Here is a 14,319-nt window from a genome sequence, read left to right on the forward strand (position 1 = left end):
AGTGGAAGAGATGTATGCATACGCTTAACTCTTCAAAATGCTTAATTTTGGCCGGATTGTACCCATAATGCTACATATAGTTAGGTTGCTTAGGTTAATCAGACCATCAAAAGCTCTGAGAAAAGAAGGAGTCTCTCAAATGTCAATGATCAGGGACATTTCCAAAGTAATCCCATTTAAAGTGATAACTTGAATACAGTTGCGATATCATGACTCTTCGTTGTTCATTCAAATGAGCTTGGTTTGGGAGTTCCAAACATAATTAAATGGTTCCATCCATTAATTCCCCAAGAGGGTTAAGTCGGTGGACAATGCCTCTCATTTTCTATTGTCATAAGAAAGGTCGGGCGTGCATTTTTTTAGTTCTGTGCAAATGTCACAATTTATAGCATAGCAACAACAGTCCAATTCTGCATAGAGTATGGCACATCTTAGCACATTGTTCAATATGCCTGGTTCTGCATAGGATCAGGATGAAAGGGGGGGAGCGATGGGATAGGACCCTAATATTTATTTATTTTTAAATCCCACAAAAACATTTTATTTATATATATTTTTGTAAGCAAGCTTTTCATAGGCATGGGCATCCTGGTGCACACATTACACTGTTATGTTCACAATGGGGAAAGGTGATTAGCTTATTATTATAATTTTGCACACATGGATCTACTCCTTCTATTGAAATTAATGAAACAGCTTGCCCGCTTAACAGCTCAGTGAACTAATGCACACATGTGCATTAATGTTATGTCCTAGCAGTCTCTCATGCTTGAGACAATCAGAAAATAAAACAATGGTTCTGAAATATTTAACAGCATAAATTTTAAAAGAAATAACATTTTTCTAAAACTAATCAATTTTCTTTCTCCAAATTTATCAGTTTCATAGGGCTCTCTCTTTGAGAGCTACTAGGAAAGAGTTATCACTATAGCCAAGTAAGTGCTTTGTTTCCTTGATTTTTAACAGTTGTTCCTAATAGCTGAAGTGCATAGCTTTCAACCTTCCCTTTTTTGGTGGGAAATTCCCTTTTTCCAGTGCCGTTTCCCGTTGCTTCCCGCTGCTATCCCAGATTGTTAGATATCCCGTAGACAGTCCCCGGGACAGGTGAGGCTGCTGATCCCTTATTTTCGAGGCTCCCTGGGACAGGTCAGGCTTATTTTTATTTTCGAGGCTGCTGATCCCTTATTTTCAAATCTGAGAGTTGACAGCTATGGCAGAAGTGGTGCAGTATTAAATGCCCTAGAAAGAGTGATTCCCATCTCCATGTGTTCAGGGATTAGATGTTTCCTTATTTGCAGCAGAGAAGACAACAACAAAAAACTGTGGCCTTTTCTGTTGTGACAACAGGATACCCCTGCAACACAACAATTTTAGTTTTGTAAGCCACTTTTGTATTTGGTTCAAAAGGCAAGTTAAAAATATATTAAGTAATATTTAACCATTGGGTCACACCCATAACCTTGGATATATCAGAAAGCAACAGCCCACATTTCCTCAGCACCATGCTAATGAATAGTGCAAAGTTCATGCTCCCCATTATTTCTAGTTATTAAGGCAATATCAGCAAACGTACGGGCATAAAGAATGCTGAATGTGCAGATGCATCACTCAAAGTGCAAAGGCATCGCTCAAAGTAAATAGGTCATTCTCTGATGTCTGTGACATTTTGACTCAGACATGAAGCCGTCTAGTCGCCTTAGGCAAGTCGCCATTACAGTATTAAACTTCAGATTCTCAACTGAAAAATGGAGCTATGGATGCCCAAAGGCTTGTTCTGAGAAACCTGACTACAGGCTCTGTCTGCTTTAATGCACTTACTAGAAGAGCCTCTCACCAGTTCTTGGGATTATTGCATGGAGACTATCCCTGGCCCTGTATCTTTAACGTTGCCTCTTAATAGGAAGTCGAGGAAGCATCTGCTTTTGTTTCCGAATCCTATTGTCCTTCCTTTTTCATGCCAGGGACATTGCACATGCTTTTGTAAACCAAGAATTGTTTAATTGAAGAAGAAGAAGAAGAAGAAGAAGAAGAAGAAGAAGAAGAAGAAACCAGACTCCAAGTGTGCCATACTACTGTAGGGGAAGCAACAGATAAAAACAATAAATTAAAGGGGAATGGGAAAAGGAAAGCCTAGATGCCTCATCTACCCAACTCAGCAGCAAATTTAAATTCAGGAGGAATTTCTGCATTACAATCTAGCAACTCTAGCTTCAACAGCAAGAGAGAGTTAACAGACCTGTTCATGCCGTACCTGCTCATTTTGCTATCACTTCTATTCAGGGGTGTACCTAGGGCTTGACCAGGTTGGCTCCCACCAAGGGCACAGGCCCAGGGGGCCACAAAAGTTGTGCCTCTTCACTCTGGTTCGTAGTGGCAAGGAGCCCACCCATTTTCCTTGCCAAGGGCACAAGAGACCCTAGGTATGCCTCTACCTTTGTTTACAGAGCTTCAAAATAATAATAATAATAATAATAATAATAATAATAATAATAATAATAATAATTCACCTCAAGGAACACATATTAGTGTGCATACCAAGGGCGACTATAACCCTGTACAATATTATTTCTTTCTGTGTACATGAACATGGGATTGTGAGTGGGATTGTGCAAAGTAGCCCCACCTGACACCGGCATCTGCAACATGAATATCTGAAGGGAGGGGACCTTGGTGTGTATGGTGGGACATGGGAAAACTTCTCTGGGATCTAGAACCCGGATTCTTCAGTGTTACCGATCCCAAGGAAACTTTTGTGCATATAACCATAAGCATGAAGGGCCCCCTCTCTATAGACGTTAATGCTGAATATGTGGGTTTTGCTGAAGGGACAGTCACGCTCCTTGGCCCATTTTCAATGCACATAGCAAAAAATAACACCCGAATAGAACTTACACCTATTAATTGGATCAACATCAACTCTGGTTGTAATTCGTGGGCAGTCATTTAATTTCATCCTGATTCTAATTTTTAAGCTGTATTTTAATCAATTGTTTGATTGTGTTTTAATGTATTTGATATTAACCGCCCTGAGCCTGGTCTTGGCTGGGGAGGGCAGGGTATAAATAAAAATTTACTTACTTACTTTTAGATACTATCAATTGTATCCAGTCTGGAAATTAGCTGATGACAATAATTTGCAGATAGTGCTTGGAAATTATCTGCCTTGTAAATAGTTGTAAAGCTTGACATAAGCAAATACTTTGTATTTGGTACTTTCCTGAATCTGTTTTATTTTAATGGACTAACAGTAAGCTTTTCTGTTCATGCGCATTTAATTCTGAGATTAATGATTAATTTCATATGCTCTGTGACATGGATAAAAAGGCCCTTTTTGTAATCAGACAGAAAGAAATATTGTTACCACATGCAATTCTGCTGTGATAGCAGCTTCTAAAGTATTTTGAGATGGGTGGTATTTCTTCTCTCTTTCATCATTTATAAATTTAGATTGGTTGCTTTTTGATATATGATTAAAGACTTTTGTAGTTTAAAAAAAAAATCTTTTGAGAGCATGAGGTTCTAATGGTTGAAATCTAGAAATAAAACAAGCATCCTTCACAAAATAAAGCAATCCCATACACATCGTAATGGTGGAGAAAAAACTAAGAAGGTTCAGCATAATTAGAGCCAGAAACTTAGATTGCTATAACTGTCACTAGTTTTTGCTTTGGATATGTTTGGTTAGTTGTTGGAAAGGTAGCTTTTTCAAAGATGTAAATGGTACCCAGAGGGCATCAAATTTCCCTTAAGACAAGGCAAAGCAAAAGATCCCATTTTGAAACTGATGTTTGAAACAAAATTCCCTTTGCACACCCCTTTGTAACAAACGGGAGCAACACAAGAACACTTGTTCTTTGGCCCAGCTCACTTTTCATTTCAATTGGGTATACAGTGGTACCTCTAGATACGAACGGGATCTGTTCTGGAGCCCCGTTCACATCTAGAAGCAAATGTAACTAGCGATGGCATGTCTGCGCACACTTCTGCGCATGCGCGTGGTGTCATTTTTGAGCGTCTGCGCATGCGCAAGCGGCGAAACCCGGAAGTAACGCACTCCGTTATTTCTGGGTTGCCGCAGAGCGCAACTCGAACGCGCTCAACTCAAAGCATATTCAACCTGAGGTATGACTGTATGCGGAAGAAATTCCTGGGGGATTGTGTCAAACTCTAGGGTACTGCAAACACTTGCCATATGTTAAACTTTATTATCTTAGTTACAGGTAGGTAGCTGTGTTGGTCTGCCATAGTCAAAACAAAATAAAAAAATTCCTTTCAGTAGCACCTTAGAGACCAACTAAGTCAGTTATTGGTATGAGCTTTCGTGTGCATGCACACAACTTAGTTGGTCTCTAAGGTGCTACTGGAAATAATTTTTTTGTTTTTATTATCTTAAGTACAACTCTGAATTCTGCAGGGACATTTGCCATACTGCTCCCCTGCTAGGTCCCTAAGCCCAGTGCCCATTCCCCAAATTCTAAACCTGACAGGTAACAGAGTAGCTAATCGTATTGGTACTATTCTCTCTAGGGGTGATACCCAATGTCAGACCCTATGAATAGGACTTAGCTGAAGTTTTCCCAGCTGTAGACAGAAGTTACAAATCTGTTCTCTTTCCATCAGCTGAACAACGCAAAAGGAATGAGAAGAGGGGAGCAGTATCCATTTAAAGCAGAGACAAGGGCAAAACAATGTGGAAAGTGGAACAGCTGAGAAGGGTGATACCAGAATACCCAAACTGAGCTTGTAGTAGGAATCCCCAAGACAAGTGACTTCAACACATTCCATTTTCTATATTTAGAATATCATAGAATGGCAATGCAAATTCATCCCCACAGATTTCTTTAAAGGGTATTTGTCAAATCTGGCCTTTGTTTCCAAAACTGAGATTCAGAAGTTGCTATATCAGAGTTGTCCCACAAGCATCTCTTTCCTGAATACATGTCACTCTGTTTCTGTGTTAATTATATATATAACAGATAACTGCCCTTCTGTTGCCAGACCTACACTGGAAAACTGTGCCTGTCTTCATCATGCTGCCTTCATTCATATTTTCAGGTAACAGAGTCAAAATACTTTATTATGGAAAATAGGACATTTTCCATATTATTTTATGCATAGTTATGGACTAGAGCACTCTCCCATAATCAGTTCACAGTTAGTCTTTTTTGGTAATAAACCACTCATCAGCTTAAGTTGCTGCCAGCACCAGGCAGGCCTGTTTACTTTTATAATATATAATGCCCCATTCTCCATTCATAGAAAGTGATTCTCTCAGCATGCACAACATCCATCGAAGAACAAATTTCCAGGACTGAGTGTTTCTCTCTGCAACATCCATTGCAATGCTTAACGAAAGACAATGTTTCCCCTTTTCATTTAACTACTGAGTATATTTGATCAACTTTCTATTGTATAAACCTTGCAAAAACCATCCTGCTATTTCAAAATATAGTGCAAATAGCTCTCCACCCCACAAGCACTATCCAGTAGCCACAGCGAGCTCCCATCCCTTTGGAACGAAAACACAGTTTTCCAGTTTGTGGGCATCATTTGCACACAGGCCTCTCAACCTGCAACAACTTTCTGTTTATAAATTAAACCCTTGGCATGAGGCTCAATCAATCTGTTTTATTTCTTCTCTCGAGTGACATGCTGTTTAGATCTCTTTGGGGGCCTCTCTTTGGTGGATGGGAAAGGAAAGGTCATATATTCAAGTCTTAGATTGCTGGATTGATGGGACACGGCTGTGGGAACAAATGAGAGGCTTTGGGCATAGGGCTGGGGCCTGCCTATTAATAAACAAAACAAAGGGGAAAGGGAGTTTCCTGCAACTGTTCATACCTCACTTTGGGCAGAATCCAACAAAGTCACTACAAGGGTAGGATGACTTGTGCCACAGAACTTCCCCTCCCTTCCTCTCCCTCCGCATCGACTCTGGATGGTTAGGGCAAGAAGTGTGGCGCAAGGAGGGGTTGTTGTGGATTTTCAATTAATCACTGTTTAATTAACTAACTGCAGCATTGCAGTTAGATTAATCATTTCCAAGTGTTTCCAGATGTTCCTAACCACATCCAGCTTCTTTGGCTCATTATAATGTTTTAACGTTTTGCTGTAGAGTATCCTGGATATGGTCATAATATATAAAATCTCTGGTGGGGTTTTTTCACCCCACTCCCTTGGACCTGTGTATAATTTAATAAGCCTAACAAATGGCCAATAAGAGTTACCTGGATGTTAAATGTATCACCCACCATCTCCAGCACCATTTCCCAGAATTCCCCTGCATTTTAGAGCATACCCACCCAGTGGTGGAGGAAGAGGAGTGCGGGGGGAGCGCACCGCCCCTGGCAGCGCAATCCCGGTGGGGTGCCATCGCAGCTGCCCCCCCACCCGCGCTGGGTGCCATGCCCCTGTGGGTGGCATGCCACACCCCCAGGGTGCGTGCCACACCCCTGGGAGGTGCGCCAGCCCCGCCCCACCTGCTCTCGGCCCCCAGTGCCGGAGCATGAAGCTTCCATGTGGTTTCTCAACATAGCCAGCCCTTTCCATCACCTGCCTTACTGATTTGTTTGCTTTTCCACGGGGTCCAATACCAGTGAGCTGCCATCTTTATGCAGCTTTCTTTATATGAAGTTGGTGTAGTTTAGAAAAATGGATGAAATTGCCCTAAGTGCTTGGGCCGGGTCTTCAGCAGCCATCTCCCATGTCTGGATTCTGTTTAGAGAAGTACACTAGCTGGACTGGGTTGGACTAGATGACACGGGGTCTTTTTCAGCTCTACTACAGTTCTATGATTCTATGATAGTCAGCCACATGCATAACATGTACTGGAGTGAAATCCCCTCAGCATGTGGGCTGATAGTAATATCATTGCTTTAATTTATACTTCATGGCGCATCAATGGATCAGTCACAAAACCAGATGAATTACCAGTTTGTAATTCTTCCTGAAGTCAATGAGTTATCCAGCCTTAAGATGAGCTCTAAGTTTTTTTATTTTCCCTTTGAATTTCGAGGCATAAGCATCTTGTTATGGCTGTTTCCTGGAATCTGTTCTATGAAGCTGCTTTTAATTTTTCTCTCTCTGCTTCTCACATCTTCCTTCTGCCTTCTTAATGTATGTTTCTAAGGCGAGACAAGTGGCTACTTTATTTCCAATTAAAAGTCCGCATAAATCCTTCAATTTAACAGCACTGTATATTGGGCAGATTTTCAGGGCAGGTTACAGCTCATAGAATTGACAAAGAGTGATGTAGAAAGGTACTATACAAATTAAAAAATTATTTCCAGAGCTGCAGCGATGTCAGTATGTTGCAGCAAAAATGGGGGGGGGGGAGGAAGAGTCTTATGAAGCCTTAACAGACAGACACTGACAACTTTGTACTTTCAACCTATGGGGTTCTCCGCATGACTGACAACACAAATCATGCAGATTCCCCCTTTTGCCCAATGCACAAAGTTCTAGGGGTGGAACATTTTTGGAATGCAAGGAGAGTAGCTTCTTCTGAATTGGGGTAGCGGTGCAACCGGTAACATGCCGGTTAACATGTGTTAAAAAAAGCATATAGTATTTTATTAGAGTGGGAAACCAAAGATGAGGAGGTTAAATAATTGTAAATAACATGATGTAAATAATTGTAAATAACATGATGAATGAGAATAATTGTAAATAACATGATGAATGAGATTTGTATCATTATTTGTTATAAAATTCAATAAATATTAATGTACCCAAAAAAAGTGAGTGACTTGAGGTGAGTAGTTATGCAGATAGAACTTTAAGCACCACCAGCTTGGTCGTAACTCCAGCTCCATGACACAGAGACCAGAAGGGGGGGGGGCAGGGAAGGGAAGGGAATGTAAAAAAAAATTAAAATTAATAATAATGTTGCACTTAGCCAACCACTTGGCAGGGCTTCCCAAACCAGAAAAATGAAACTTTGTACCCATTGAGAACAACAAGCTGTGTCAAACGAGGTCTCAGCTACGCACCCTCCCATTCAGAATCCAAAGAAGCACCATGTGTGCTTGACACGTGGCTACAGAGACTTTCCAGGAGTCCACAGGCCTCTTGAAGCCTGTTCCTCTATACAAGCATAGCTCAGTCAAAAAAGGGTGGATACTCTCTCTCAAAAGTCATTGGGGAACTCACTTGTGTATGCGTGCCATTTTAATTAATTATTTCCACAAGTCTTGGGTCCTTGAAGGGAAACTTGGATTGGCTAGAGCCATCTGCTCAGAGGTTCCTCTTCTTCTGCAAACCACTTCATTCTTCTAATCCTTTGTCTGGGGGGGGGGGGAATATATTAATGCCGACCACTACCACAATCAATTGCACTTCTGAAGTTGCATATTCTATCCAAACCACAAACTGTGGTTGCCAGGAAAATGTGACAAAAACATCCTTTTCTACACAACTGTTGAAGACACAGCAGCTATGCCCTAATTGGCATCTGGTCGCCCAAAAGCGAAGAATGCCACGAAATTTTAGAACAAAAGGGCTTTTCTGAGAGGGCATTTGGCGTGTTTAGTACAAACATACCTTGCTCTTCCACGGTCAAGCTTATGGGCAAGGGAAAAGGAGGAACAGTTCTGAAAGTTCATATTACGGGTCGGAAGCTGTCTGTGGCACTAATGGGCTGTCCCGTGCGATGCCACTGAAAAATATTCTCTTCTCTCATCCCAAGAGCAGTTTTGTTTGTTTAAGTTTGCTTTAGAAAATTAAGCTGAGTAGACACATCAAAACATTAATGGAATGCTTTTTAAAACAACTTAAATTGTGAGCGGTTGGGGCAAGTTTAGTAAGAGAGCCAGCATGCAGAACTCACCTTTGCTGAAGTTCAGTCTTGGCAACACAGAAGAACTAATGATGGTTCATATGACTTTGGAGGTGGTTTCAGTCTTCTCTGGATAGGATGACAATCCCTTCAAATGTACACGTTTACAGCTGTACGATATTGTTGCATGCCACCCCAATCCCTGAGTGGTGAGAGATTCCAGGTGTTGTAGGCCCTTACCCAGGGTTCAGTTTCCTTGGAATGAGGAACAGTGGAGACTATGGTGTCCTTATGATATATGGCTTATTCACACATACTGTATATACAACCTGAGCCTAAGATGGAGGGGCTCACAGCATTAACACCCCAAGAGGTCTTGCTTTTCCCACAGTCACAGCCTTGGAATCAAACAGAAATCTAACATGGTTCTCACTCTCTGTCTTCTGCCTGCTTCTACCTCAGGTTTTGCACACCACTCTGGCTTTTGTTTTTCTCACTTCCAGCCAGGTCAGGGAAGGGGCTCCACCCATTTGCTCTCTGCCACAGAGTCGCTTCTTAATGGGCTTAGGCCCATTAACTCAACAAGAAGCTGGCCTGCACAACTTCCGGTTTGAGTCGCGGACGGCGAGGAAGCGCGGAAAAACCTCTTGAGGTTTTTCCAGCAGCGTGGAGGCTTGGGGGAGTCGCAAGGGCACTGCGCCCCCCAAAAATCCCAGGGGGGGTACCCCTGGGGGATAGGCTCCTGGCAGCGCGGGAGCGGTCCCGGCATTTTGCCTCTAACTCCTTCCTGAAGGCAGGAGACTGAGGCTGACGAGACCGTGGGCGCAGAGACGGGAGAGCAGCGACTCCACGCTGCGATGCCTCTAGCTTCAGCCGAAAAAGCGACGGACCTCCGAAAATAATAGAACGGGTTTCTTAGCGTGTCAAGCTGGAATAATTTTAAAAGCTGAAGATTGAGCTAGAGGAACCCTGGCTAAGTAAGATTTGGATAAAGGACTTATCCGGTCGAAGGCAGAAAATGGCGCGGGCGTTTGAATCGCGGAAGTGAAATAAAAAAATGGAGAAGTTACCCTCGCTTGACTGAATGGGTAAGAGTGCCTGTTTGAATCTTTCGTCTCCCCTTGGGGATTAAAACTGAGAATACAATAAAGGATAAAAGATAGAAAACGGGAAACGTAAAGCATAAGAGCTCAAGAAAGGAATAGTACAGAAACTTTTCTCAAGACTTTAAATCGGGATAAGAGCAGCTACTTTAATGTGGATACTTTATTTCTGTACTTCCCCACTTCACTCCAAGTTGCTACTTTTTTTTCCATATTATTGCACTCTGGCGTCACCTCTAAGATTGTTTTTGAGACTGTATCTAGTTGAGCTTATTACCCCTGGAGGAAAAAAGAAGTATAAAAGATACACTGTTTGGGGGTGAAACGCTGAGAGAGCAAACTGTTAAGGATTTAAAAGAGACAAAAGAACTTAAAGAGACAAAGAACTTAAAGAGGTACAATGGGAAAAATTGGAAAATTGGAATAAGGGGAGGCTTGGACGTATACTTTAGTTGGTTTTGGTTACATTAAGGAGTGCCGTTACGTGCAAATAATAGTGCAAATGATATTACAGATATTTGGGTTTTGAAAAATTCTGAGCAAACTGATAATTTATATCATTGTAGACGCAATATATGGTCATACTGGAGATGTGATTTGAGGCGATATAATATATTGATTTAGATCTGATATTGATGTGACTAGGAAATTTGCTGCGCTTCCTCTCCTTATAGTGAATTTAATTTAAATGATTTGTTATAATCCCTTCTGCTTTTTCCCCAATGTAGTGAGAGAATAGTATAGGTAATAAGTTGTAATAATTTGGAGAGAATTTGTCTAATTTGGAGAGAATTTGTTAATACTCTTATTATTGTTAACTGCTTATTACCAACCCTTCCGGACAATATTGAAAGACATTGCAATAATTCAAGAACTCTTCTCTGATTACTTAAATAACAAACTGGATAGTTGAACAAGAGGACTCGACTCTGTCAAGCTCTTCTCGGATTATCTAAATAACAAACTGGATAGGTGAATAAGGGGACTCGATTTGGTCAAGCTAACCTCCTCTGGTTGAAATCGTTGGATTGGGCCGCTAAGTGGCTGAAGAATACAAGACAAGACTTTGTGGACTGGATCGGATTATTTTAAGTGAAATTTGGAATATTGTTGGAATATTGGGACATTTTGGTGGCTTTACTACCTGTTTTCTACTGGATTAATTAATAACAACAGAGGGGTTATTTCTGATGTTGGGACATTATTGGGCCAGTACTAGTCTCATTGAATATTAAATATTAAAATTTAAACTAGATAAAGTTGAGTAACGGGAGAAAGGTATAACCCCCGAGGAACAGAACAGAAATTATACTTTAAAGTTAATTTTTATTCTTTAGTGCCTCTACAAACAGGAAGAGTGTGAGCCCTTTAAGGGAGAGGGTAAGGTATCCTGAAGGAAATTAAAGTAGAGACAAAGGTTAAAATGTTGGGAAAAAATGGTAAAAAGGGAGGGGGGATACCAATGGAAAGAAGGACATCAAGACAGGAAGAGATTAGAGATCTAGACTTGCTATGGCTTAAAATTAAAGAAGAATTTAGACAATCAGAAACGCACATGGAAAATAAACTGGTAGAAATGCAGGAGATGATTGACAAAAAAATAGAAGGTGCAGTAGGGGAATTATCCAATAAAATCCAGGAATTATCAATAAAATCAAAAGCAATAGAAGAGAATAATAAAAAAATTCAAAAAGAGATGAGAGAGCAGAAAAAGGAAACAGAAAAAATAAAGGAAGAACTGAAGGGGGTGAGTAAGGTACAGGAACAAATTTGGGATAATCTCGCGATGGCAGAAATGCGACAAAAACATCTTAATTTGAAATTTAGAGGAGTGGGAGAGGAGTCGAAGGAGAATATAAAGGATAAAATGACCAGAGAGCTAGCTAGATGGCTAGAATTGGAAGAAGAGGAGTTGGCTAATATGATAGAGAATGCCTTCAGGATAAGAAGAAGTACTCAACAAAATAAACCCAGAAAATTCCCCGGAGATTGTCTTGTAATTTTCAATTCGGTTGAAATAAAAAATCTGATATTAAAGCTAAGCTACCAAAAAAGATTAATAATTGATGATAGACCAATAATTATTCTAAAAGAAATACCAGTTAGATTGTTGCGCAAAAGAGAAGGATACAAACAACTAGTAGGCGTTTTAAAGAAAAATAATATTCAATTTAGATGGGAATTCCCTGAAGGGGTCACCTTTTTCTTTAAAGATAAAAAATTTAAGTTGAAGGACACCCAAGAAGGAGAAAAATTTCTAAGAAGGTATGAGAAAGAGCTTGGCAAGGGGGAAGATAGGCGAGGAGACAGAGAAAGAGGAAGGGGCGAGAGAAAGGAAAAGAAGGAGAAGAAAGGGGCAAGAGAAGAGAAAGAGGAAGAAGAGGAGGAGAAAGGTGAAATAGCAGAAGGGGGGGAAGAAGAAGAACTAGAAGAGGAGGAAGAGGTAGAAGATAGGAGTTCCAGAATCTAAAAAATAAAGGGGCGGAAAAGATAGGAAAAAGAAAAAAAAATTGTCTTTTTTTTTTTTTTTTTGAATAAATAGAAGTATAATTGTAAAAATGTCTTTAAAGTTTCTATCTTGGAATGTAAATGGTCTGAATGAAAAATCTAAAAGGAGTAAAATAGAAAGAGTGGTGAAGAATAAAAATTATGATGTAATTTGTTATCAAGAGACGCATGTGGCTAAAAAGCATAAACATATATTGACAAACAAAAAGTTGGGAGTGGAATTTATTAATTCAGATGTAACTAAAAAAAGAGGAGTAGTGATATACGTGAAGGAAAAATGGGACCCAGTACTAATTTGTAAGGATGATGAGGGAAGAATTTTGGGAGTGCAAATTAATCATCAAGGTGAAAAATTTAATGTGGTGACTGTTTATGCCCCAAATTCAAATAAAGCAGAATTTTTTAAAAAATTGGAACAAATATTACTAGAGTTAGAAAGTCATAAAATTATTCTGCTTGGAGATTTAAATGGGGTACCAATACCAGAGTTAGATAGAAGTGGAGGTAAAAAGAAATTAAATCAAGGAATGCTCCCAAAAACATTTAATAACTTGAAAGAAAATTTAGATCTGATCGATATTTGGAGATATAAAAACCCAGTAGAAAAACAATTTACTTATTTTTCAGAAGCCCATCAGAGCTGGGGTAGGATTGATCAGATATGGACCTCAAGAGAATTATCCATAAGAACAATGAACTGTGAAATACTACCTAAAACCTTCTCTGATCATAACCCAATTGTGTTAGAATTAAAATGTGAATTAGTGGGGACGTATAGGTGGAGAATGAGCGAATATCTTTTTGAAAACGAGGAGGTTATAGAGAAGGCAAAAAACACTCTGAAAGAATACTTTGATATAAACCTGAATAAGGAGACAAAGTTAGAAATAGTATGGGATGCCAGTAAGGCAGTCCTAAGAGGATTTATGATTCAACAAAATAGCCACAGAAAGAAATTAAGAGAAACCAAAAAAGAAGAAATTATTAAACAATTGAGAGATTGTGAGAAAAAATTGGTAATAAATCCTAGGGATGAAAGGATTAGACAAACCTCTAAAACATTGCAAATACAATACTCAACCTTAATTAATCAGGAGGTAGAATGGAGAGTTAAATTGATGAAGCAAAAATATTTTGAATCTGCAAATAAAACCGGGAAATTATTGGCATGGCAACTTAGAAAGAGGAAAAAACAGAACTTGATTAATAAAATAAAAATAGGGGAACAGATCTTGGAAGATAGTAACAGGATAAGAGATGAATTTCTTAAATTTTATGAAAAATTATATAAAAAGGAAGAGGAAGATACTGAAGAAATAGAAAATTATTTGATAAAGAATAGAGGAGAATATTTGAGGGATGAAGATAAAAAACAGCTAAATAAACCCATAACAGTAGTTGAAGTTAAGGATGCAATTAGAAAAATGAAACTGGGGAAAGCACCTGGACCAGATGGACTATCAGCAAAATACTATAAAACATTAGAGGAATATCTGGCTCCGGTGCTATGTGATGTGATGAATAGCATCATGAGAGGAGGGAAAACACCTGAGTCCTGGAAGGAAGCTCATATTACATTAATAGCTAAACCAGATTCAGATAAATTAGATATAAGGAATTATAGGCCAATATCATTGCTTAACAATGATTATAAGATCTTCGCAGAGATAATGGCGAATAGATTAAAAAAACACCTAGTAAAATTTACACATAAAGACCAAGCAGGGTTCCTTCCTGGTAGATATTTGAAAGATAATGTCAGACACATAATAAATATAATTGAATACTTAGATCTTAAGATTGACACATCTGCAGCATTGATTTTTATCGATGCTGAAAAAGCTTTCGATAATGTATCCTGGGAGTTCCTGCTAAAGTGTTTGGAGAAGGCAGGGATACATGGACCTTTTTTGAAAGGAATAAAAGGGATTT

This window comes from Podarcis tiliguerta, assembly GCF_965153285.1.
Source record: "Podarcis tiliguerta genome assembly, chromosome: 6".
Lineage (NCBI taxonomy): Eukaryota > Metazoa > Chordata > Lepidosauria > Squamata > Lacertidae > Podarcis > Podarcis tiliguerta.